This window comes from Marmota monax, unplaced genomic scaffold, assembly GCF_021218885.2.
Source record: "Marmota monax isolate L192 unplaced genomic scaffold, Marmota_monax_Labrador192_F-V1.1 WCK01_AAM20220418_F8-fsc00004, whole genome shotgun sequence".
Classification (NCBI taxonomy): domain Eukaryota; kingdom Metazoa; phylum Chordata; class Mammalia; order Rodentia; family Sciuridae; genus Marmota; species Marmota monax.
The window spans coordinates 16,903,335-16,929,688 of NW_026692881.1; positions in this window are offsets into that span (position 1 = coordinate 16,903,335).

Below are 26,354 nucleotides of genomic sequence, written 5' to 3' on the forward strand. Positions count from 1 at the left end.
GCCTTTCTCCTTGGAGTAAGTAGGAAGACTGGGGGTGGGCATTGTCAGGGTGGGGAAGAGTCACCTTGGACGTGTGTCTTAGTGTGCATGGTTATGTTTGAATATCTGAGTACACACATGAGTGTGCCCTGAATGCATAGTTCAGAGTATGAGTACCATACGAGGCTAAAAATGTGAGAACTTACAGCACATGTAAGATCAAGTTTGTCGTCTAGCTTCCATGTTAGACTACATTATGGTTATGGTATGGACTGGTGTCTATGGAGTGGTTGTTTACACCCAGTTACACACTGATGAAAGCCCTGATGTGTAGCCCCATCTGGGACATGTGGTCCTTAGGAGCAAGGTGAAACCAGAATGCAAAAAGGTACCCAGCCACAGCCTGGGTGAGTTGGCCCAGAACCCAAAGAGGCTTCCACCTCTCACCATGAAATATGACCGACTTATTTTAACTGGAAATGCCACAGGAAGAGCAGGAGATGCAAGGGGAAGGGTAATCAGGAGATGAGAACAGTTCACACTGACCCCTACCCTCTACCTCCCCCAAGGGTCCTTCCTGTCCCAGGACCCTCTCTTTGACCTCTCACTGATCTCTCCACTGGTCCCCTAACTGAACCCTTCATGACCTCCCCACTTCTTAAACCCCTTTGCCCCCTCACAGGCCCCTCACTGAGCCTTGAATCTAGTTGGAGGTGTAAAGGCAAGAATGGTTTTCAGTGACAGCTTCCTGCCCCTGCTTGGTCACTCACCACAGGAGGTGCTCTGGGGCTACAGACATCATGGATGGTGAAGCACTTACCTGTGGAACACCAAAGTGCAAGATAATATGCACTCCAAATCCTTCCACACTACCAGGTGTGACACTTCCCGAGTGTCACAAAGGTCCATGGGAGGACAACTAAGCCATTGCACTCCCTGGAACACCTCAGTTTGTCATCAGGTGACCTGTGGAGTGCAGGTTCAGGGACTGGGTTCCCAGTGTCCATATAGGAACTGAGTCACAGCATGGGCCAGGATAGCCATGGTGCCCCACAGGGAACCAAGCTACTTTGGATACAGGGTCTACCTACTTTGCTCCAACACCTGCTGTCCCCAGTATCTCCAGCTTCAAACCCCTCAAGCCTTTCACCCATTCTTCACTGAAAGAGGGATGAGCAGCATGAAGGGCAGGGCCCTGGTGGCCAGGACCTCCCAGCTCTGTATGGGCTGACCATGCAAGGCACCTGAGGCCCCAAGGAAAGCAGGTGGGAACCAGGCCTCAGGGAAGAAGTGCTCTCGGCAGAACAGGCCCTGCCCACCCAGCACACCTACTGGGAAAGGCTCAGGGCTTCTACTTTTAATTTTGTTTTTTTAGAACAGGGGAGGGGTGGCCTTTAGGGGTGGAGAATGCTTTTCTGAGCTTTCTCCTTTCTCCTTTTGTGAATGTGGGCCTTGGTCTTCTTCTCTCTTGGAGTCTGTCTTTCCACATCTTTCTTTTTTGGTCTTGATTTTGGTGTTTGGTCTTGTGTGTCCCTTTGGCGTGCTCTCTCTCTCTCTCTGTCGGTCTGTCTCCTCTTTCCATCTCTGCCTGGCCTGGAGTCTGTCTGTCCCAGTGTCTGTCGTTGGGCTCCCCCGGGTTCCTGGTCCCTGTCTAGGCCTCTCCCTCGCCCCTCCCTGACTCCAGCCCCTCACACCTTCCAGGAAAAGTAAACATTTAATTTTTTTTGCTGTTAATAGATTTAATGTTCATTTGTTGGTAGCCCAGGGGCAGAAACGCGTGACATTTCAAATAATTGTTGTTTCAGGGGTATCCTCTGGAGGGAAATGCGGCAAAAGTGTGGAGAAGATTTAAGCAAATGACTGTGTCAGCTTCTATTTACTCCTGACAGGATCGCCGGGGGCACGGCTGCGAGATAACCATTAGCGCGGCCGCCGATAAAGCGGGAGGCTGCATTTCTAAAGGCTCCGCGGCCATTACGGGAAAGTTAGTGTGAAACATGTTAAATTATCCCCAAAGTGGAGGGAGCGGGGGAGGCGGCGGGGGGAGCGGGCGCCGGGAGAGCCGCCGCGCCTCCGCCAGGGCCTGCCAGTGACGACGCGCCACGGCCCGGCCGGGCCGGTGACCGCGCCGCGCCGGCGCCGTCCACCAGGCGGCAGCCGCGGGCGGCTGGAGCCTCAGTTTGCCCGCCGGGAGGGTGGGTGGACCGCCCCGCGAGCGCCGCCCTGCGGCGCTTGAGACCTCTGTGCCTTCCTGCGCCCGCAGGTGCAGGTTGAGACCACGAGACCCTCGATCTGCCCCAGCCTGGCGCATCAGCCCCGCAGACCCAGACTCGCGCCACCTAGAAGAGCAGGAGTCTGAATGGGGCTGCCAAGATCAGCTCCACAGAGTCACAGGAAAAGTTATGATTGCGGGGCTGTAGCTGAGGCTCCGGACAGTTCAGCCTCCATACTTTTTTTAGGCCCTCTGCCCATTCCTAAAATATCCCTTGAAATGTGCAAATGGAATACACCTGTGTGTGACAGTGCCCAGGTTTGTGCAGCCCTCCCAGAAGAGGGGTAAATTCACCTCTCAGGTCTACTGGTGGCCAGGACCTCCCAGCTCTGGAGGGGATTACCAGGCAACTGGTCAGGTCTACTACATTTGGCGGCCCCTGTAAACTGGGCCTCAGTTTCCCATTTGTAAAACGAGAGTATTTGCCACCTCATTCCCTAAGGATTAGTTGAAATCATGTAAAATAGTTCCAAGAAACCAGTAAATGTGATGCAATAACAGTATTGTTTTTACTAGGTATTGCTAATTATTAACATTCTACTGAATCTCCAGGGAACACCTGTACAGAGGCCACCAGTAGGTGCACCAGTGCATGGGAAACAGGATCCTAGGCACAGTTTTTTTGAGTTTGGGGCTCATCTCTTCTACACATCCTTGTTTTGCTCATGTTAAGCCACATTTGGAGTAAATTAACATCTGTGGGCTAGTCTGGTGGAGAAAATTAGTGTAACCAGGCTAGCCCCTGCAAAAGCATCCCTAACTCATAGCATGCCTGGACCAGATCACTAGTCATAGTGGCTGAGAGCTCTGTAATGAGGAGGTGAAGGGAACATGATGCACAGGAGTGGGGGGAAGAAGGGAAAGGGGACCACCTTCAGCCTTTGTGGTGATGGTATCTCCAAACAGAATTTCTTTCCTTCTTCCTCAAGGGGAAAAAATGTCCTTGAATGATTTGAGATTGTGGCATCCTCTACATTATATTTTAGGCCTTGGAAATTTGTGGTGCAATGACAAGCCAGCGTCTTAAAGAGTGGCCACACATTCACCCATTCCTAGCACACTCTCAGGTTTCAGGAGCCCAGGAGCCCAATAGTTCCTCCAACCTTTTGAACCCCTCCCATGTGTCAGATCTACCTGAGTCAAAGGAAGATGAGACTACTTTTGCCTTCCTGGAGTCACTGTGGGTGGTGGCTGTTGTGGGGAACCTGTCTACAAATAATGGCAGTGCCTGGGGAGGGCTGACATAGAAGCACATACAGAGTGCTGCATATTCGAGGTCTCAGTGTGGGGACCAATTTCCTAAGTCTGGGCAGATTTTTTCGGGAGATTGCATTTGATCCAGGGCCTGGAAAGATAGAGCAAAATTTTTACCAGGTGGGGAAAAAATGAACTACAAAATAATAACCACCATCATCCATGTTATCCTCCTCCTCAAACAGCAAAGCAAAAGCAAGAATAATAGTACTTACTCTATGGTAGGTGCTATATCAGGCACTCTACACTAACTGCTGTATTTGATTCATCAAAACGATTCTGTGGGCAAATACTACTATGTACCTCACTTCATAGATACGTAAACTAAGGCTCAAAGAGGCCCAGTCACTTGTCCAAGGAAATGCCACCATCTTAGCATTGACCCCTGCACCCACCTTTCCAAGACCAACTTTGAAAATAAACCAAATTTGCCTTTAAGGAAAGTCGCACACCCTTTCTTCAATGCCTCCTTATTTATCCAACTGTTTCTTCATGTCTCCTAGGTGTCTGGCATTAAGATGGAGTCTCTGCACACAGGGGATTCACAATCTAGTGGGGAAGACCTACAAGTTCTGAACCACAAAACTAAGTGCAAGATGCAGCTCTGAGAAGACTGAGGTGCTCTGGGCTAATAGGAAAAGGTCAAACTCAGGTATGCGGGATCAGAGAAGCTGGGGCATGGTTTGACAAGAATCGAGCATGAGAAAAAGGAAGAATTTTCTAGCCAAGGTGAGGCATGGAATTCCAAGCAGAGGAATAGCAGGTACAAAAGAGCAGAGATGAGTGAGAACATGGGCCTTAGATGTGCGGCTTTTTTAGAGAAGCGGAGGTTAGAGGTTACCAGGAGCCAGGTCACATTATGACCATTGGACATGCTAAGGGAAAACTTGAACTTGACTCACAGTCATATTATTCTTACCAGGTAAAATCAGGTCAAATGAGGGATTCCTTCTTCTTTCATGCAGGATCTCAAATTTAAAGGTATCTCCCTGGAAAGTTTTCTTCACATAAAATGTAAAATGTTTTTAGTATTTAAGGGCAATAAAAAAAATAAATCATTCTGACTTCCTCTTACCAAATAAATAAATAAAGACAACTCTTCATACCTTAAAAAAATAAGGGTGTGTGGGCGTGTTTCATATGGGTCACTAACCCAGTGGGTGACCAACCAACCCACTGTCACCATAATTCTTAAGTGGTTTTTGCTGGGATTTGATATCAGATGCTTTCCTCATTACATGGTTTTGTGTCCCCAACATGCTAGGATTTACTTTGCTGTCTTATCATGATGGAAATCCCTGAGCCCACGTGTTGGTCCACATGTTTATATGGTGACAGCAGGAGGAACAATGGTGATGGCCAGATTGGTTCTCACTTGTTTCTTTGCACTGTCATGGCTCACTTCTCCCTTTGACTCTAGGGCACTCCACCTTTCACCACTGCTTAGTCCATTTGGACTCTCATAACTAAATGCAATCGCCTGGGTGGCTTAGAAACAACAGAAATTTATTTCTCACAATCTTGAAGGCTGGGAAGCCTAAGATCAAGGCAGTGACATGGTCAGTGTCTGGTGAGGACTTACGCAACACCATGTGGTAGAAAGAGCAAACAAGCTCCCTTGGGCCAGTTTTAAAAGGGCTCCTCTTCTATAACTAGTCCCATCTTTATGACCTCATGCCCTCCTAAAGACCTACTTCATCATACATCACCTGTGGTGTGGTGGTGGTTAGGGTTTCAACATATGAATTTTGGAGAGGCACAAACATTTAGACCATAGCAACCATCATCCTTGAATCCTTGAAGAACATTTCTTTTGCAGGAAGAGAGGGCAGATACCTTCCAGGAGGCTGATTTGGGCTTTTTTTTTTAATTAAGAATTATCTAATCATTAGAGTCACTTGATATGAAACAGGCTTGCCTCAAGAGAGAGATCTGAGCCTCTCCAGTGTCCTACAGGTAGTTAAGCAAAGGTTAAAAGTTCCTCCAAGAGGACCATTATGTGGAACAGTGCAATCTAAGATTGTAAGAAGTTTGATCCTAGAGAAGAATGATTTTAGGCACTTTCAGGAGGATTGTTTTAGCCAAGAAAGAACAAAACTTATTCAAGCTGAACCGAGGTTAGGAACCATTTTTATGGGAAGGGATACCAAGGACAGAGGCAGCTATAGATTCTTCTCCCCAAAGGGTGTTCCTTAAAGTTGTTCTGTTCCTGCCCAGCTTTCTTCCCTCCCCTACTTCTAAATGATCTTTGAGTGATCCATATTTTTCACTGTGGCTCCAAAAAATGAATACAGATCAAGCAAAGGGCAGGCAATGTAGATGTGTGACATCCTGAATGTTACCATCAAGTGCACTGCCACTCCCAATAACATTTCTTTTTTTTTTTTTTTTTTTTTTTTTTTTTTTTAAACATAAACATTGTGATTTTTCATATTTATTTATTTATTTATTTATTTTAGTTTTTGGCGGACACAACATCTTTGTTTGTATGTGGTGCTGAGGATCGAACCCGGGCCGCACGCATGCCAGGCGAGCGCGCTACAGCTTGAGCCACATCCCCAGCCCTCCCAATAACATTTCATGTGCAGCTTTAAGCTGAGATAGTTTCTAAGTGGGCAATGCTTCATTTATTTCTGTGCCCTCTGTGCCAAGCAGTGTGGCACAGAGAAGGCATTTTATTTACTTATTTATTTAGGTGCCAGGGATTAAACCCTGGGTGCTTAACCACTGAGCTATATCCTCAACCCTTTTCATATTTTATTGGAGACAGGGTCTTGCTAAGTTGCTTAGGGCCTCACTAAATTTCTGAGGCTGGCCTTGAGCTCATGATCCTCCTGCCTCACCTCCTTAGCTACTAGGAATATATGTATGTTTCACTATTCCTGACTCTTTCTACTATATTTTAAAAGATATACATTCTGGGCTGGGGTGTAGCTTAGTGGAAGAGTGCTTGCCTAGCACATAGGAGGCACTGGGTTCAATCCTCAGCACCACTTAGAAATAAATAAAATAAAGGCATTGTGTCCATCTACAACTAAAAAAAAATTAGAAAAAAAAGATATACATTCACTGCAAAAAGTTACCTATACAAAAAATACAAAGAAAGCAAAAAATAAAGCCCAGTAAAGTCACATAATCCATTGTGCTCTTTTAGTGACCATCCCACCTGACACCTCTTTCTGCCTTTAAATAAACATAAATATAGAAGTGAGATATGAATAGGATTAAACTCTATGTTCTGGTCCCTAATCTATTTTAATCAATAACATACCATAGACGCCATTCTGTTTCAACAAATATAGAGCCATATGGTGGTTTGTTTTTTTTTAAAGAGAGAGATGAGAGAGAGAGAGAGAGAGAGAGAGAGAGAGAGAATTTTAATATTTATTTATTTTAGTTCTCGGCGGACACAACATCTTTGTATGTGGTGCTGAGGATCGAACCCGGGCCGCATGCATGCCAGGCGAGCGCGCTACCGCTTGAGCCACATCCCCAGCCCCATATGGTGGTTTTAACATGTATTACAGTTCACTGTTATGTACTGAGCCAGTCTTTCATTGACAAGATATTTAGATTGTTTCTGGTTTTGCACTGTTTTGTTTTGTTTAGGTACTGGGGTTGAACCCGGGGGCACTCAACCACTGAGCCACATCCCAGCCCTATTTTATATTTTATTTAGAGACAGGGTCTCATTGAGTTGCTTAGCGCCTTGCTTTTGCTGAGGCTGGCTTTAAACTCATGAGTCTCCTGCCTCAGCCTCCAGAACTGCTGGGATTACAGGCATGTGCCACCATGCCTGGCCTGAACTATTTTAAATACACTGAGATGATTTTATTTATGGACAGATGTTTTTGCACTTGTACAATTATCTCCTTAGGGTAAATTCTTAGAAATGGAATCATTGGCTCAAAGAAAATATACATTTTACATTCAGGTACACATTGTCAAACTGCCTTCTCAAAAAGTTGTACCACTCTATATTCCTATTCAAAGACGGTATTGTTGGTCCTTTACCCTATGCTTAAATGAATGTCTTTTTGTTGTTGTTATTGTTGTTGGTACCAAGGATTGAACCCAGCCAGAGGTGTTTAACTACTGAGCCACATCCCCAGCCTTTGTTTTTTAATTTATTTTCATTTTTTAATTTTTAATTTTGAGATAGGCTCTCATTAAGTTGCTGAGAGCCTCACTTGGTTGCTGAGGCTGACCTCAAACTTGTGATCTGACTGCCACCAAGCCTAGCATGAATGCTCTTTCTTCAAAGATAAAACAACAGTAAAAACTGATTCTTTAAGTCCATTTCTATATTTAAGTCCATATGATTATGAAGGTCCAGATGAGCCTTGTATATAAGTATGTTGTATACCTGTGTTCTCTATAAGCTGAAGTCCTGCATGAAGATTCTCAAGAAAGGATTACAGTCTCCCCAAGCCCTCCCCTGTTACTTCACTGCAAATGTGAGGTCTGTTTCCATTTCCCTGGCCCCAAGGATACTCATCCAATTATTAGTCCTGCCACTATCTCTGAGGTCTCCTGGTCAAGGGGAGAGGGAAGGGACAGAAGCTAGACTGGCTTTGCCCATGATAGAACCTCAAATGTTAACCCAGATTTTCCTCAAAAGGTGTTCCTGACACCACAGTTGAGAGGCATAGGGTATGTTATGGAAACAGTGAGCAGGACATCCCAAAACACTAACTTGACTTGGCCATAAGACTTCCTAAAGGGCCCTGTAAGGGTAGGAAAGGAGAGATGGTATATGACTCAGGCTCTTCCTGTATGAGGTACCTACTTCACAGAATCTTCCACTATTCTACTCCATCAATCCACACATATGTATATATGTATCCCTCACATATATACCACCTCTGTGTGCACACACTCACATATAGTCCCACAATCCATATATTTCTCTTCAAGCTACACTCATGTATTCTCTCTCACTTAATTTAACTATAATTTTCATACCATTATGCTCACATCTTTTCATACAATTCACTCACAGAATTTGATGCTTATATACACCCAGCTACATAAATATACTTGGTTGCCCAATATTCATTCCTATGCAGTCTCATTATGATACACTTTGTCCCTCCTAGTCATTGTCATTTGTGTTGCAATCTCATTTCCATATGTACAATCTCCCCCAAAGCCCTCTCTTACACACTCTCAGAGTCCCACAGAATTCAGTCATACTTTCTTATTCTCAAATTTCTTGAATCCATACAAAGTTCCCAGAGAATCTTATGATATTATAGCTCCTCCAGTCTACTCTTCTTCTTTTACAGATAACAGAGATTCTGAGAGGAAAAAATGTGACTGGATGGCAAAGCACTCCTGAGTTGAACCCCAGATAGATAGATAGATAGATAGATAGATAGATAGATAGATAATAGGTAGAAAAATGTGACTGGACCCAGGTCATGCAGTGAGTTAACAGCTCTAGAGTGTTAATTACAATCTCATGATTCCCAACTGCTCTTTCTCCTATAGGAAAGTCCTGCTATATGCCAAGCTCCCTATACTGACTTTCAGAAATATTCAAACAGGGCTGGGATTGTGGCTCAGTGGTAGAGAGCTTGCCTAGCATGGGTGGGATCTGGGTTCAATCCTTAGCACCATGTAAAAATAAAGACATTGTGTTGTGTCCATCTACACCTAAAAAATAAATATTTGGAAAATAATTCAAACAAAGCAGGCCCCTCATGGAAAAGCAGATAGCAAAGTAAAGAACAAGTATGAATTTGGAATACAAAAGAACCTGGAATAGAATAGCAGGTCCCTTCTAGGGTTGTGACAGGGCTCAGAGAGAGTATAGGTAAACACCTACACAAAGTAAACTGCTAACATTTATTGGGCATTTAATATGTACTAGGTAGCATGCCAAACATTTTACATTATCTTGTTGAAGTTTTTTTTTACAATCTTTTAAAGTATGGTTATCTCCCTGTCACTGAAGAGGGTAACAAGGCCCAAAGAAGGTAAATCACTGGTTCAAAGTAACTTAGCTAAAGAAGTATGAGACCAATATTATACCGTGTTCTAACTCCAAGTCTGATTTTTGTGTATCCTGCTTAGCCCCTCAATAGCAACTCTTTATTATTCTGTCCCAGATATCGGGCTTTATGCATATTTTGTTTTGTTTTCTTGTGGTAATAGAGTTGAACCTAGGGGTGCTCTGCACTGAAACACATCCCAAGCCCCTCCCCTCCCTGGTTTTTTTTTTTTAAAGAGAGAGAGAGAGAGAGAATTTTTTTAATATTTATTTTTTGGTTTTCGGTGGACACAACATCTTTTATTTTATTTTTATGTGGTGCCGAGGATCGAACCCAGCACCCTGTGCATGCCAGGCAAGCTTGTTACCGCTTGAGCCACATCACCAGCCCTTGTATTTTGTTTTTGGAGACAGTTACTCTAAGTTGCCCAGGTTGACCTCAAACTTGTGATCCTCCTGCCTCGATCTCTCCAGTAACTGGTATTACAGGTGTGTACCACCACATCTGGCTTTATGCAGAGTTTCTATGCATGATTACAGGTAAGGAGATGGATGGAGGCTTGGGAGATACTCAATGAATGATATCTTTTGCTATTATGGAAAGGAAAATTCTAACTTTAAAATCAAATTTAATTGCATTTTGTCACCAGATAAATTCTTCAGGTCATGTAAATCTTTAGTGGACATCATCATTCCCATTGATTGGTTCATTTCAAATCAAGCTCCCTCACTGATCTGTAATTTCCTGTATCTCTCAACCCAGTGCATCACAAGAAGAGGGTCCCTGCTGTGACTACATACACAGTTCCTCTCTTCCACCCACTAGATGAAGTCATACTCAAGCACAAGTCTTACACACACTAATAAGGCTACTGTGGTTTAATCAATTAACAAGAACATTAGGGAGTAGAGTCGAAATACCTGGGTTCCAGTTCCACCCCTTACTAACTATAAGACCACAGGCAAATTAACTTTCTCTGTCTCCAATCCTGCATTTGTAATACTGGAATAGTAATTCCTCCCTCTCAGGATTGCTGAGTTTAAAATGTTGTAAGATATCATTATATAAAGTCTGGCATATAGTAGGCACTCAAAATTTGCCACCTGCATTTTCACAGAGATATAATACCAGAACTAATACCAATTCAGGCAGCGATGGCCACACAAACATGTAGACAGCCAGGCATAGTGGCGCACACCTATAATTCCAGCCATTTGAGAAGTTGAGGCAAGAGAATTGGAAGTTCAAGGTCAACCTCAGCAACTAAGTAAGACTTTGTCTCAAAATAAAAAAATAAAGAAAAACTGGGAATATATCTCAGTGGCAAAGTGGCCTTGAGTTAATCCCTGGTAGAAAGTAAAATAAAGCCTGTAGACAGGTCTAATAACATATGAAGTTATAGACATGTGGTATCTGCCTGTGGTGAGCTATCAGAGTAGTTGAGAAAATGATGCTCTTAAGTAACCTGGTGTAAGTCATTTAATGTCTCTTTTTAAGACAAAGATTTAACAACCACAGACTTTTTAAAAAATCCATAACCACAATATCATAATTACACCTAACAAAATTGTCAATCATCAAATTCTCAGCTCATCCTCCTCTTTTTTTCCCCCACATAAGGTTTGTTCAAGCAGGAAACCAAACAAAGTCATCCAACAATGCCTATGATTGTTTTCCTGCTTCTCTTCCTCTTTTTAAATTTTGAGTGAATCACTTTTCCTTTTGAAAAATCTGTACTATTTGTCCAGAAATTTTCTGTCATTGCGAAAAGATACTGGCTTTTTTTCAAAGCTTATCTTTAAAGCACAAGTAATATATGAGCATATTCTTGGTTGTAAGAAAAAAGGAAACAAGGAATCAGACAGTTGAGACGAAGTGAAACTCTCCCTTCACCATCACCAACTCCAGCTCTTCTGTCTCGGTTTTCTCATCTTTAAAGTGAGGAAACATCTCTTCCCAGGGTTGCTGCTAGGATTAAATAATGCAGAGCTTGGAAGCTTTTAACTCATGGTGGCTTATGGTAAAGGTGAGTAAGAGTCTCCAGTAGTGGTTTTTAGCTATTGTCACTATCGCAGCAGGCGCAGAAGAGCGGCCGGCTCCGCGAGCGTTCAGCACCCTGGACAGAGGCGACGCGGCCGGCGCCCTAGCAGCCCGCCCTCCCCGCGCGCTCGCGGGAGGAACTGTAAATAAAACCGCCCGGCTTCCGGCCGGCCCCGCGCAGCCGGTGAAGGGGAAAGAAATCCGGGCTTTTCCGAGCCGTCTGCTCCGGCTCCTCTTCTGGCGGAGACAATTACTCGGCTACGCTCGGGCTGGCCTCCCCAAGGCCCTGGGTCATTCCAGACCTGGACCCGGGTCCTAGGGCAGAAGCTCGGCCGAGCGGAGGGCTAGAGCCTGGGCCTCAGAGTCCCGGGATGCAGAACAGTCAGAGGGAGGCCTGCGGAAATCGCCACGGGAGGTCCCCTGGGGACCTCCGGCCCCCCTGGAGCCCCACTGTCCTCGGAAGTAGGGGGTGGTGGTTTGGGGGTGGAGAGAGCGGCCTCCGGAAGCCGGCCCAGGGCACAATTAGCAGGGAGCGGAGACGCCTGCGAAGGCTGATTTAATTAGGTGACACGGTGCCAGGCAGGGATGCGGGGGGAGGGGAGAGCAGGGTCAAAACATTTTGTAAAAATCTGTTTCACAAACGCTGCTGCTCCCCTCGGGCCAGAGAGAGATTACCAGCGTCTTTGGTGTCGATCAAGGCTGGCAAGAGCCGGTGGGAACGCAGTGCATTTCCTTCTCCTCAGCCTCCCTTTTGTCCAGTCCCCCAAAACAGTCCCAGGAGCCTTCAGCTCCTCTGAGGTGCTGGTTGGGGCCTGGGGAGAGAGACCACTATAAGGAGGAAAAAAGTGTCTGATGCACACACCTACACATACACACACATTCACATTAGCAGTAGTTGCAGGAAGATCTACTTAATAAATAAAGGTATCATTTGCGGAACAGGTACTCTACCATCAGCTGTCTACTCTTATTTATACTCTGTCTCAGTTTCTTCATCTCTAAAACAGTTAAGTACTCTTCTAGAATTGATGTGAGAAGAAGCTGATATATATAATAGTACGCACTTAACAGGGCATTATTATTATTACCACTGCTACTACTATTAGGTGCCAGGCAAGTTGTTTGACATCTTTTGCCCTTAATCCTCACAGCAACCCTGTGCCATAGATATGGTTATTCTTATATCTTTTGCAAATGTGGAAACTGAGACTCAGAGTGTTCAGAAACTTGATGTCGCTGGCCCAGTCAGGGGTCAGATCTAGGAAATGGGCTAGGACTGTTTGGTGTTAAAACCTGTGCCTTTCACCACCCCTCTTGCTGAGCTGCTTCAATTCCCCATTTTGTGACCTTCTCTTAATTGACCCTACTGGACTCACCAACATACTTGTGCATGCCTTGCCCTACCCATGTCTGGCACAGCCAAGCCTCAGGTACCCACACATTTATGTGGCACTGAGTAAAAAAAAAAATATATATATATATATATATATATATATATATATATATATATCATGCACATACATATACATGTGTTGTGAGAGTCAGTCATATAGGATCACCCTACTATAGAGAGAGGCTCCCAAACTCACCACCTTGCTCAGAAGTAAAGCAAATTTGCACACAAACCCCAATCTGCCATTGGTCATATGCAGAGCACCTCATCACTAGGAAAAGGTATTATCACACTGAGAAACAGTTATGCCCAACATCACAAGAGGGATTCGGTAGTGTATAAACACAGATAACACAAAACATGTTAAGTTCCACATACAAATACACCAAGTTAGTAAGATATGAACTATTATACTCAGAGTACATATGCAGAAAGATAGTTCAAAATTTAAGATTTGCACAGATACAGGGGTACATAGTCACAACATACATACCACACACTGTCACACACCATCTCATGGAGAGGTATTGCTACATACCTACCATAACACACACAGTACACTCACACTTGAGAGATGTAGTCAGACATAATATGGCAGACTATCAGTCAAAACCCACTTCACATACACACACTTCCCAGACACACCTACAGAGATCAGTGGAGTCAGGGGATCATCATTTCGCAGGCACATATCCACATGCACACAAACACAGTCTCAGGCCCTCTGGGAAGCTGGCTTTCACCCAAGAGTTTCCTGCCTCCTGAAGTCTTCGGGGCATGGGAGTCAATTGATTCCCTTCCCCTCCCTTCTCCCAGCTGAGCCCAGGGCAGCAGGAACACAGTCCTTAAGCAGATATGGGCAGGGAATCCTGGACAGCCAGTCTTGAGGACAGCTTGTCTATCATCATATCTAGCCCAAGGTGGGACCAGCCACTGGGACTTGGGGGCTGTCCTCTCATCTCCCAAATTCACTATTACTACCATCTTAACCTCACACCCTGGTGTTCCAGAAAAATGGTTTTACCAATATCTCCTTTCTTAGGGAGCAAGGGCTAACTCCTCAAACCTCTGCCCCACCTGTTGTCACCTACCTGTGCAGGTGCTCTGTCTCAGCAGCTCAAAGCTTCAGCTTGGGCAAGGTCCCGAAAGCAAGTGGGTGGAGCTTGGTCCATCCTCTGCACCCCCCAGTTCTAGCTCCCTCTGCAGCTGCCCCCTCCAGTTCCGAGCCCCTTAGGCAGCCCCCTCCCTCCCTGCTGCCTGCTTGCCCAGAGCTGTGTCTCCGCTCTGAGAACCAGACTAGGGACTGGGGGGAGGGGGGAGGATCCCAGGAGAGGAAGTGGCATCTGACGGCCCCAGCACCAAACCTGGGGGGCTGCAGGGGGGAGGGGAGGAGCAGGGAGGCTTCTCATTGTGTGAGGGAAATTTTATTTTTAACAGATGCTAAGGCAGATGGCGCAGAATTAACAGAAAATGGGAGAGGAAAGAGAGGAAGAACATTACTGACTCCGGAGAGAGTGGACATTAAAAAAATAAAGAATAAGGGAATGAAAACAAGTTTAAGTGCTCTCTCCGGGGGGGAGGGGGGAAGGGAGGGGAGCTGAGAGGCAGAGAGGGACGGAGCAGCGTGGTGATAACCAGAGGCGTGAAATTACAAAAGTAAAATTTGTGGGACTCGGGAGGGGCTGAGAAGGCCCCAGTTTCATTGCAAAACTCACTCAGAAATTACTGATGTGATGTTTGAGCTTTTATCATTAATAATAATTGAGAGGGGAGGGGAAGACAAAAGGACTCATGGGTTGGGGGGTCTGAGACACCAGGAGAAAAGGGGCTGGAGCTATAGGGGAGGGGAAAGGGAAAGTCATCTCTGTGAGAGAAAAAGGGAGAAAACTCAGGGAGACACAGCAGAAACTGAGACACATGGAGAGACAGAGAATAACAGCAAAGGAAGAGCAAAGCCCTGGAAAAGGGAGGAGCAAGAGAAGCCACAGAAAGGGGCTAAAACAGAAGGGGCTGAGGGAAGCTGAAACTCAGAAGCAGCAAACAGAGATGCAGCATTGAGACAAAGAGACAGCAAAGAACAGGATGGGACAGAGGGACAGGTTCAGAAAAACTGTATCCGAAACAGGGAAAAACAAAACATGCAGGCACACCAGTGGAGAGGGGAGGCAGCCCTAAAGATGACTGAGTAGTAGCGATCCAAGTGACCAAAAGTAGGGGACCAAAAGAAATGGGAGGGAGAATCAAGGAAAAAGGGTCAGACAAATAGATAATGAAGTAAAGAAAAAAGAGACAGAAAGTGAGAGAGATAGACAGAGAGACTGGGAAAGAGGGAGAACGAAATGGAGAGAGAACAAAAACTCAGACAGACTTAGAAAGAGATACAAAAAGAGTTGGAGAGAAAAGTGTCAAGAGAAACAGACCCACAGATCAGGATGAGAAAGAGAGGTGAGACCCCGAGAGGAGAAAGGAAGACTGAGCCAGAGGCAGAGAGATACAGAGAGGCTGTGGGGGAGACACAGAGAGGGCAGGAAGGGAGGAAGGATGGGAGACAAAGAGGAATGGCCGTTTATCTCTCCTCCCAAATTAATTGAGGCTACATCAGCCTGAGCCACTAAAACGGAGCGATTATGAATGGGTTAGTCACAGGTGGAGTTAAAGGCCTTCAGAGGGATATTAGCCAAAATTGAGTGGCTTTTAATTTCTTTCTAACGAGAGAGTGTGGCTGGGGAACTAGGCACCGCCTCCGCTCAGCTCCACTGCTAAACACGGCGTGGGGGCGGCCCAGGCCACTCGCCACCTGACCTGTGTGGCATGGGCAGCCAAGTGGAAATGGCCATGCCAGCAACATGCCTGCAACATGCCTGCAACAATGATGGGGGCCAGAAAGTGGGGGAGGAATCAAAATCCTGGGAAATGGCGAGGCCAGGGAACACACAGGGGCAGAGGTTGAGCATTCTGGAAGACAGGGGAGGAGTGGGACAAGTAGACACTGCCTTGAAAAGCTCTGCCACTGCCGCAGGGTTGCCCAACTGCCCCTGACCCCACTCTGAGGAAGCCACCATGGTCCAGGACTTTTCTCCATCATGGAAGAAGTGAGGGCCTAAAATGAAAAGTACTGTTTCCAATTTACACAAGTGACAATGACAGCCTGAACCCTGGGAGCATTATGGTGATGTGGAGAAGGAGCTGAAGCACAAGTCTAGAGAGCTGGGCCTGAGTCTCTATAGCCTTCCTAACTCATAGCAGAACTCTGGGCACTACCTCCTCTCTGGCCTGGTCTCAGTTTCCCTATCTATAAAATGAGGGAGTTGAAGTCTAAGATCCCTTTCAAACATGATGTGATTCTACGCAGGCGGGCTTTCTTATCCAGGTGTCTCCACTGCTGTGCTTGGGACATGCAGGATAGGATATGTAACCCAGGTGAGTATTTGTGACCACAGTAGGTAAACTGAATAAAGAGTTGCTGGTTCAGCATGGTAAGAGTCAGAGCAAGTGCTGGGACCATCTCAGGCAGGGAGTGAGCAGGTGACAAATAACACAGTGGCCAGCTTGGAGGGTGAGAGATAAAAGAAGCCCAAGAAGGGGGAATATCAATGGGGTGCTGGAGCCCAGCAAGGGTATAGCTTGAGGTGGGTCATGAATGGTGGGTAGAGCTGGAGGGTCAAGGGCATTTCTAGTGGGGAAACCAAAAACAAAGGTGTGGAGGTGCCACCCTGACTGGAGCTGACCCTATCTAGATACATGTGGACAAAGAGGAGAGAAGACAGAAAGGAGATAGTGGGCTGAGTTACCCAGGATTGTGAAGCTTGAGAAAGAACTTGAACTCAATTCTATCAGCAGAGTGAGTTTCTGAGTGTGGTCAGGAGAGCATTTGGGAATTTAGAATGTTTGGGAAAGGTCACTATGGGACAGGGGTTGGGGGAAGAACATGGATGGACATGAGTAAGCATGTGGGCCTGAGTGAAGAGGAGAAAAGAGGACAGTGCAAAACAAAAGATGGTAGGACTTGGTAACTGAGAATGTGGGGCTAAGGAGAGAACACAAGTAATGATGACCTTGGGGTGCCAAGGTCAGTGCTTTGGGGAATGCCCATAACAAGGTGGGTAAAGTCAGGTAGGAGCTGAGATAGACACAAAGATGTCGGCTTCCATCAAGAGCAAAAAAGAAGGTCTGGGATATAGCTCAGTGGTACAGTGCTTACCCTGCATGCATGAGGCTGTGCATGAGGCCCTGAGTTCAACTCCCAGCACTGCAAAAAAAGAAAAGAAAGAAAGAAAAATGAGCAAAAAAGAAGCTGAAGCAGTGCAGTCCAGTAAAAGAGCATTTATGAGGTCCAAGTTCTTGCTCTATCTCAGCCACTAATTAGCCCTGAGACCTTGGACAAGACATTCCCTATCCACTCCCCATCTCCAGGCTTCAGTTTGTTCATCTATAAAATGTGGGTGTTAGTCTGGGCCCTGTTTAAATTTCCCTCTAGGTCTATAAGTCTGAGACTCAGAGACAAAGCCAGGAAAAGAGACCTGGATGGGAACAGAGACGGGGGCTGGAAGAGAGATGGTGATAATTCTCGCTGCCCTTGGGTCCCCTGAGCCAACAGCTGCGCCCCTTCCCCTATGCAACTCCATTAACACTCAATTAGGGGACCTGATGGGCTCAAGCCTGGAGAGCCCCCTACACACACATGCAGTCCCCATTGGAGGGTTGGTCTGATGAGCCCACAGGGAGAAGTCTTCACTCAAATTTATAACTAACCCCAGTGGCTGCCCGGCTGGCCCCTGCCTCCTCTCTTCTTCCTCCCAGGGTGGAGTCCACAGGGCTGGGGAGGATGGGGGAGGATGGAGGGAGGGGAGGGGGGGAGCAGCGCCCATGCTCAAGACCCAGAGATGAAAGGGAGCAGGCCCTGGAGCAGAGGAAGTGGGAGGGGAGAAGTGAGGAAGAGCCGTGAGAGTGTGAGAGAGAGAAAAATGACAGGCCCTGAATATTGGGCGCCCTCACTTTAAATCAAGATAAAAGACTGAAGTGGAAAATGAGAGTCCAGAGAAGCCCAGGACGGCTCGGGGCGCTAATGGAAACACATGGCTGCCGGCTGCGGGCTTGTCAGCTTCCCCCGGCGCTGCCATTCCCGTCTGATAATCCGGCCTGCCATAAAATTAGACTAGCAAATACCTCCTGACAAAGATGCATGTTTCTCTCTATTGTGCCATCATAAAAAAAACTCCGCTGGTGACTCGGGGAGCCGCAAACTTCAATTTAAATTTACAGTGCTGCGGAAGGAAAGTGATATGCACTCAAAAATTTTAATAACCTATTAAGTTACGACTTCAATTTCATTTTATGAATATTTTCCTTGGGGAGCACGGCTATCACAGAGAAAGATAGAAATTTAAAAAAGATAAATAGTGCCATTAATCTCCAACATTTCTCTTCCATTATCCTTGAAAATTAGGAGTTATTTTTGTTCAGATCTTCATGTAATTAGCTCCCTCCACTTGATTCACTAGCCAGAAAATGACCATGTTCAGAAAATTAAAAATTTGTCATTAAGTGGAATTTAACATAATATCATTTATCTTTATCTATTCCCCAGCTGACAGCAGGAAGCCTTGGCTGCCTTACCGGCTGGTGTGTCAGAGTGGGGAGGGACTGCTCAGGGAGAGACACTGGGAGAGACAGAGATAGAGACCAAGGGAGGGAGAGAAGGCCAGCCAGGAGGTGGCCAGACAGGCGAGGGGAAGGAAAGGAGGAGGCCTGGGGACCTGAGGTGTCAGCCCAAGTCAGAAGGCAGAGGAGGTACTGGAGGCTACTGGTGTTGGCAGGGCATGGGTCTGAGAGCTGGGCAGATGGGAGGAGTTGCGGGTAGAAGAGGAAAGCCAGAGGGGACAGCAATAGCAGGTGCCAAGAGAGGAAGGTGACTGGTTAGTGAGGCTGGGGTGAAGAAGTGCCTTGGGAGGACAGAGATCTAGCAGAAGGAAAGGAACCTCCAGAACAGAGGGGCTGGAGACCCGTGAGAGGGGCCAGGGACCACAGCCCTCCCCATCCAGGGGGAACTGGACCTCATCATTCCAACACAGTGTGGCTTCAGGGGAAGACAGGGACAACAAGAGACAGTCCAGGAGTCAGAGAGAAGGTGAGAAAACCGTGAGAGCCAGGAGGCAGAGGGGAGTGAAGTAGCCAGCAAATGAGTCAACAGAGATGAAAGATGGAAGTGGACAGACCGACAGGGGAGTTCCACTAGTGAACTGGGGCCCACTTGTTCGAGGCCCCCAGACAAGTCCTTGAACATCATTCAGGGCTAATGAGCTTTAAAGAGCTCCTGTCCTTCCCTCCCCCCAAGTCAAAAATCACCCAATAAACCATTCAGACCTAGTCCTGGGTGGGAGAGCTGTGGCTGAGCCTGAGAGACTGAGAATTGGATAAAGGGATTAAACAGCGGCACATTAGTGAGAGATTTAGAGTGTAATAAACCCATTTCATAATAATATGTGCGTTGGGGCCAGCGATCCATCATCGCAGGAGCCTGTCCATGGCGGGGGGAGCACTGACCTGCCAGGAGGGAACTTGGACAGATGGTTGAGGTTTTTTCTCAGGGTCTCAGGATATGGGCAAGGAACACAGACTGGGCCCTAGGGCCAGCCTGGGGCACAGGAATGCTGAGAGTACCTTGAGCTCAAATTGCAACTGGGATCAACTTGAGAGTTCTGCTGGGAGAATCTGGGCTTTAGTGGGGCCTGGGAGCTCAAGGACTCCCCTGAGCCAGGACCTTTGCAATAGGAGCGGGAGGATTCTCCAGTGATGGGGATGGAGGGGGCAACTCTAAACTGCCAACTCCACAACCCACAGATGGGACCCAACAAGTTAAAGACTCTCAAATAAGCCCACTCCTCCTTCCTGCTGGAATGCTCACCCACTCTTTCCTCCAGAATTCCTACCCACCCACACAGGCTATGCCTGCTACCAAGTCTTCCCCCCATACCACTCATCTGCCTTTCAGAACCCTGCAATTCTTCCTAGAAGTGCTTAGGCTTCAGACTTATGAGTTTGAATTTGAATCCTACGTGGTTTTTGTTTGTTTGTTTGTTTGGGTTCTGGGGATTGAACTCAAGGGTGCTTAACCACTGGACCACATCCCTAGCCCTTTTTATTTTTTGAGACAGGGTCTCATTAGGTTGCTTACAACCTTGCTAAGTGCTGAGAATGGCTTTGAACCTGCAATCCTCCAGCCTCAGCCTCCGGAGCCTCTGGGATTACAAGCATGCGCTGCTATGCCTGGCTGAAGTCTAATTTTGCCACTAACTGGTTATCTGATCTTGGCAAGTGACTCACCTCTTTGAGCCTCAGTTTCTCATCTGTTAAATGTAGATAGTTATGTCTACCTCATAGGATTATTATGGGAATCAACTGAGATAATGGGTTTGAAATTATTCTATAAAACAGAAAATCTTTGGAAAAATATCATTATTGCTATGATTTCCCCACACCCCTGTCCTCAGGTCATATTGAACTATCATTCAGCTTATTGTCAGGGGGAGTTTCACCCTCCCACAGCTGGACTCAGCTTATTCAAGGGCCAGTAAGAAATGCAAGTCAGTTTTATGTATAAAGGGGCAGTATTTAAACTACCTCTTAATGGGGCAGAGAAAAACATTTCCTACTATCTACTTCCACCAAGGAAACTAACATCAGTGGTTAAAAAACAAACTTTCCCCTGGAAAAGGGATTGAAAAATAGGAATGGACCAGTTAAGTCTCAGTTGTCAGTCTTGAAATGTTGAAAGATTGGCAGGGGGAACACTGGAGATGCTGAGAGCAAGTGGAGATGTCTTCCTAGAAGAGAGACTTTGGGCTACAGTGAGTGACAGTCTGGGTGGCCCAGAGAATGTGGAAGAGGAAGGATGGGAAAATAAGATGCCACTTCTCCAAGACCCAACTTCGCTGGTATCTTCCTCTTCCTCCATTGTCCCAGGTACTTTACTCCTCACACCCATCCCAGACCATCAGCCTCCACCTGTTAAAGCTCTGTGGGCCCCTCTTCCCTATCCTTATCCCAGAGGGGTCAAATGGGCAGGGCATTCTCTCTAGCTGAGGTGCAGAAAGTTCTCCCCATGGGAGAGTAATCTATGCTTTCACCAGCCCCGGATCTGCTCTCAGCTTTGAGTAATCCTTCCTTCCTTCCTTCATTTATTTATTTATTGTGGTGCTGGGGATTGAACTCAGGGCCTTATACATGCAAGGCAAGCACTCTACCAACTGAGCCATATCCCCAGCCCTGCTCTCAGCTTTGACTCAATTCATCATCAGACTCTGGTTTCTAGGGACATAAACACTCTATGGTAACATCCCAATTAATGGAACCTTCCTTAACCCTCAGTCCAGTCCAAGTCATCACTGACTCCTCCAAACTCAAAAGTTTCACTGATAGCAGTTCTCTCCAGATGAACTATTCAAGGACATCTTTGGTCTGCCTGGTCCTCCACACCAAAATCTAATTAAAAGTCATTAGCAAGTCCTCCAGCTTCTTCCAGAGAGCCTTCAGATCTCACAAAGAAATTGGAATGAAAAACTTGTTCCCTCCTAAAGCTCACATTAATACACCTTTACTTCTTTCTGTAAATATTTATTACATACCTATTAAAGTCAAACACCAATACCTATAATGGAAGGTGTACTATATGTAAGTGTATCCTAGGTTCCCTTTGAGCAATCCAGCGTGCTTTAGTGTACCAGAGAGGGACAGATCTCTGCAAGTTGACAGAGCCAGAGGAAAGATTGATGGAAGAAGTACCACTGGAGTTGGGCAGGTGGCTGCAGAGCTTCAACAGGTGGAGTGAATGAACAGAGGGGCAGAGAAGGAGGAAACTAGTGTTCAAGGAGCATCTACTCTGTACCAAGAATTTGCCAGCAGCTTTTATCCATATTATCTCAAGACCCCTTTGCAAAATTCTTACAGAGCTATGCCTCTAATCCCAGCTACTCTGGAGGCTGAGGAAAGAGGATCACAAGTTCCAAGCCAGCCTGAGGTACTTAATGAGACCCTGTCTCAAAATTTAAAAAGGGCTGGAGATATAGTTCAGTGATAAAACACTGGTCTGGCATGTATGAAGCTCTAGGTTCAACACCCAGTACCACCAAAAAACAAATAAGCTTTAAAGATAGATGTTGTTATCTCCATGTATATAGATGAAAAACAGAAGTTCAAGGAGGCCCAAGATCTTGCCCAAGGTCACACAGCTAGTAAGTATCAGAACCTGGCCTTGAACCCAGAACTGGTTATCTCTAAAATCCATGCTCTTTTCTCTGTACTGTGCTACTGGGCATGTTTGGAAAGAGAACATCCCAGTTTGTCTGGAGCGTAGACAGCACGGAGAGCATGGAGAGCAATTGGTCTCTGCCATCCCTGTGAGCTGCACCATCCCTGGCATTGAAGGCCCTTCCTGCAGGAGGCCTGGCACAAGAATAATCTCCACCTGTGGCTCTCTTGCTGCCATGCTCCTGGGAATTCAGGCGAAGTGGAGACATAAGGAGAGGAGAACATTCTGTCACTCCTTCAGTGACCTCTCTTTCCTTCCGTATTCGAAATATCTCTCTCTCTCTCTCTCTCTCTCTCTCTCTCTCTCTCTCTCTCTCTCTCTCTCTCTCTCTCTCCCCCCCCCCTTGACAGTCTTCCTTTCTGGCCCCTTCCTCTCACTGTCAACTATTCCCACTCCCTGATACATGTTTCTTGTCTTCATCTCCCACTACCTCATTCTGCTTCCACTCACCAAGTCACCAATGACCTCCTCATAAAAAATTCTCAGTGACTTTTTTTATACTGGGGATTGAACCCGGGGCAGTTTACCACTGAGTCACATCTCCAGCCCTTTTTATTTTTGAGATAGTGTCTTGCTAAGTTGCTAACCTGTGATCCTCCTGCCCAGCCTCCCAAGTTGCTGGGATTCCAGGTGAGCACTACCGCAACCTACTTCTCAGTGACTTCTTATAGCCTTGTAGTCCAGCTCCTGTGTTTAGTAGCTTGTTATGTTACTTCTGAGTTTCAGTTTCATTATTTGTCAATGGGAATGATGACAATAACTGCCTGTAACTCAATGAGATAAAATAAGAGTTAAGCACAGCACATGGCAAACAGAAAGCACTTAATAAATATTGGCAGTTATTATTTTTCTCTGCTTTTACTCTTGATCTCAGATCTTCAAAAGTTGAATAGATGATGGATTTTAAAAGACATTAAATGATACTCCATTCCTTACAAAAACACTCCAATCTCCACATCTGGTCTTGAGACCCCATTTCTCAAAATCCAGAGAGTCCATCAATTCCCCATGTGGAAGGATGTGGTATGATGGAGGGGTTTCCAATCTGGGGGTGAAACCTAAAATTCCTTATAGGTATCTAAATGGTCCACAGAGTTTTGATTTGACATTAAAGAATTTCTTTTTCTGGGTGTAGAAGCCTATGTCTTCTATAATCCCAGCTACTGGCAGGTTGAGGTGGTAGCAGGGATAGCTGAGGCAGGAGGATTGCAAGTTTGAGGCCAGCCTGGACAATTTAGTAAAAAACTGTCTTAAATTTTTTTTGGGGGGGTACCAGGGATTGAACTCAGGGACATTCAGCTACTGAGCCACATCCCCAGACCTATTTTGCATTTTATTTAGAGACAAGGTCTCACTGAGTTGCTTAGCGCCTCCCTGTTGATGAGGCTGGCTTTGAACTCAAGATTCTCCTGGCTGAGCCTCCAGAGCCACTGGGATTACAAGTGTGTGCCACTGTGCCCGGCTCAATTTTTTTTTTAAAAAAAGTTCTGAGATGTAGCTCAGTGGTAGAGTGCTTACTTACCATGTGTAGCCCTAGGTTCAATCTTCAACAAAAAATAATAAGGGGCTAGGGATATAGCTCTGTTGATAGAGTGCTTACCTCAGATGCACAAGGTCCTGGGTTTAATCCCCAGCACCACAAATAATAATAATAATAATAATAATAATAATTTTAAAAAATAGATACACTCATTGAAACCTTAATAAAAGGCTGCATGCGCTCAAAAATTTTATGTACTTTTGTGACACATTAATTTAATTTTAACACATTAGCAGTTACCATCATGATAAATGGGTACTGGTTGATGTGTTTTTACCTAAGAAGTAAAAGTCAAAATTGGAACCTTCATAATATGTGGTAATAAAATACTGTCTTTCTCAGTTTTATACAATGGGTTTGCTTGAAAAAGATGAGAGGGGGTTCTCATCTTTAAAGCAGGGAGGGGGACTTGAAATTATTAGTAAACTGGGAGGACTCACCCAGATCTTGGTCTCAGTTCTAAGCATCCTACTTCTTTCTCCAGGTTTTTCAAGTCTTTGGTTCTCCGTTTCCATATAGATAAATGTGTAAGTATATTGAGCACTCAGGATGAAAAACAGGTTTTAGAAAAAGGATTTATAAGAAAATGCCTGGCACTATACCTGACAGAACATTTGGTAATATCAAAAGCTAAAGTTTATTGGGTGCTAACTATATGCAAGGACCTGAACTAAGAGTTTGCATAGATTATTACATTTCACCCTTGCAACAACCCTTTAAATTTTACCACTAATCTCATTTACAGATGAGGACCCTGAGGCTTGAAGTGGTTAAGTGATTTTCCAAAGGTCATGAAACCATAAGCCATGGGTTTTGAATCCAGGCAGCTGAAGGCTAGAAATTGCATTTTTTGAAAATATTAAGCACTTACTACCACATACCAATCTAAGTCCTTTTGTATGTTTTAATCTATGGAAGCCTCACAAGAACTGTAGCAGGTTGTACAATGTCACTTGGCACAAGGGGTGACTTTTGTCCCCCCTCCTTTTGAATCTGAGCTGGCCACACTATTTGTTAGACCAGTAGAATGCAACAGAAATGACACTTCATGGTCTTCAGCCTTAGGAAACCTTGCAGCTTTGCTTCCTTGGCAGGCAGCTACCACATAAAGAAGTCTGGACTTTCCTACTCTGAGAGCCAGTGGAGAGAGAGGAGCCCTGAAGGAGGAGTGGCTCCATGCAGGAGAACCAAAGCTTTCCAGCCAACAGCCAGCATTCACTGCCAGACATGTCAGTGAGGCCACTTTTCTTGTTCCATCCTCAGCTGAGCTTCCAGATGAATGCAGCTGCATAAGTGAACTCAGCCAGCACCATGGAGAGCAGAAGAAATGCCCAGCTGAGCCCAGCCCACCCACAGAATCATGAAAAACAAAACAATCTTTGTGGTTCCTCACCAAAATCTGAGGCAGTATGTCATATAACAATAGATAACTGAGCCAGCACCATGGAGAGCAGAAGAAATGCCCAGCTGAGCCCAGCCAGTCCACAAAATCATGAAAAACAAAACAATCTTTGTGTTTAGTCACCAAAATCTGAGGTAAGATGTCATATAGCAATCACTGAAATGGACAAGGTATATACTACTATTTCCTTATTCTACAAATGAGCAAACTAAGATCATAGGAGAGTTAAGTAACTCCCCCCATTCTGCGGATGTGGCTCAGTGGTAGAGTACTTTCCTAGCATGTGTGAAGCCCTGGGTTCTATTCCCATCACCACAAAAAGGAAAAAAGAAAAACCAAGCATATATAAATAAATAACTCATCCAAGATTAGGCCATTAATGAGTGACAAAATCAAAGTCAAGGCATTCTGGCTTCAGAAGCTATATGAATAACCAATGAGCTATGGTAAGCTGAAAAATGGTCCCTCAAAGATGTCTCATCCTAATCCCTGGTACCTGTTAATATGTTACCTTTCTTGGTAAAACAATCTTTGCAGGTGAAACTATGTTAATGATTTTGAGATTAGGAGATGATCTTGGATTATCTGAGTGTGCATGATATAATCAGAAGGGTCTTTGTAAAAGGGAAGAAACAAGGTCAAAGTCAGAGAAAAAAGTGATGTGATATAGGGCCAGGAGCCAAGGAATGAAGGCAACCTTTAGAAGCTGGACAAAGCAAGGAAACAACTTCTCCTCTAGAGCTTCTAGAAGGAACCGGCCCTACTGATATCTTGACTTTAGCACAGTGAAACTGATTGTGGATTTCTGACCTCTAGAACTGTAAACTAATAAATGTTGTTGTTTTAAGCCACCAAGTTTGTGGCAATTTGTCACTGCAGCAACAGGCAACTAAAATGCAGAGCCTCTCCTACTTAAAGGGAGCTGTATCCTTTCCATGGGCACAAGCCAGGCCAGTCTCTATTGTCTGCTATCACATTTGGTGTCTCTGACTTCTCTGATTGAAAATCTCTTTTCTCTCCATGCACTTAATTATTTTCTACCCACCTCTTCTAGGAAGTCTTCTCTGAACATCCTAGATGCTCCTGCTCTGTCCTATCTCTATAGCACTGGATGCCTCACAACTCCTTACTCAGCACTTACTAATATCAGTGCTTATGTTCTGGCAGTCAG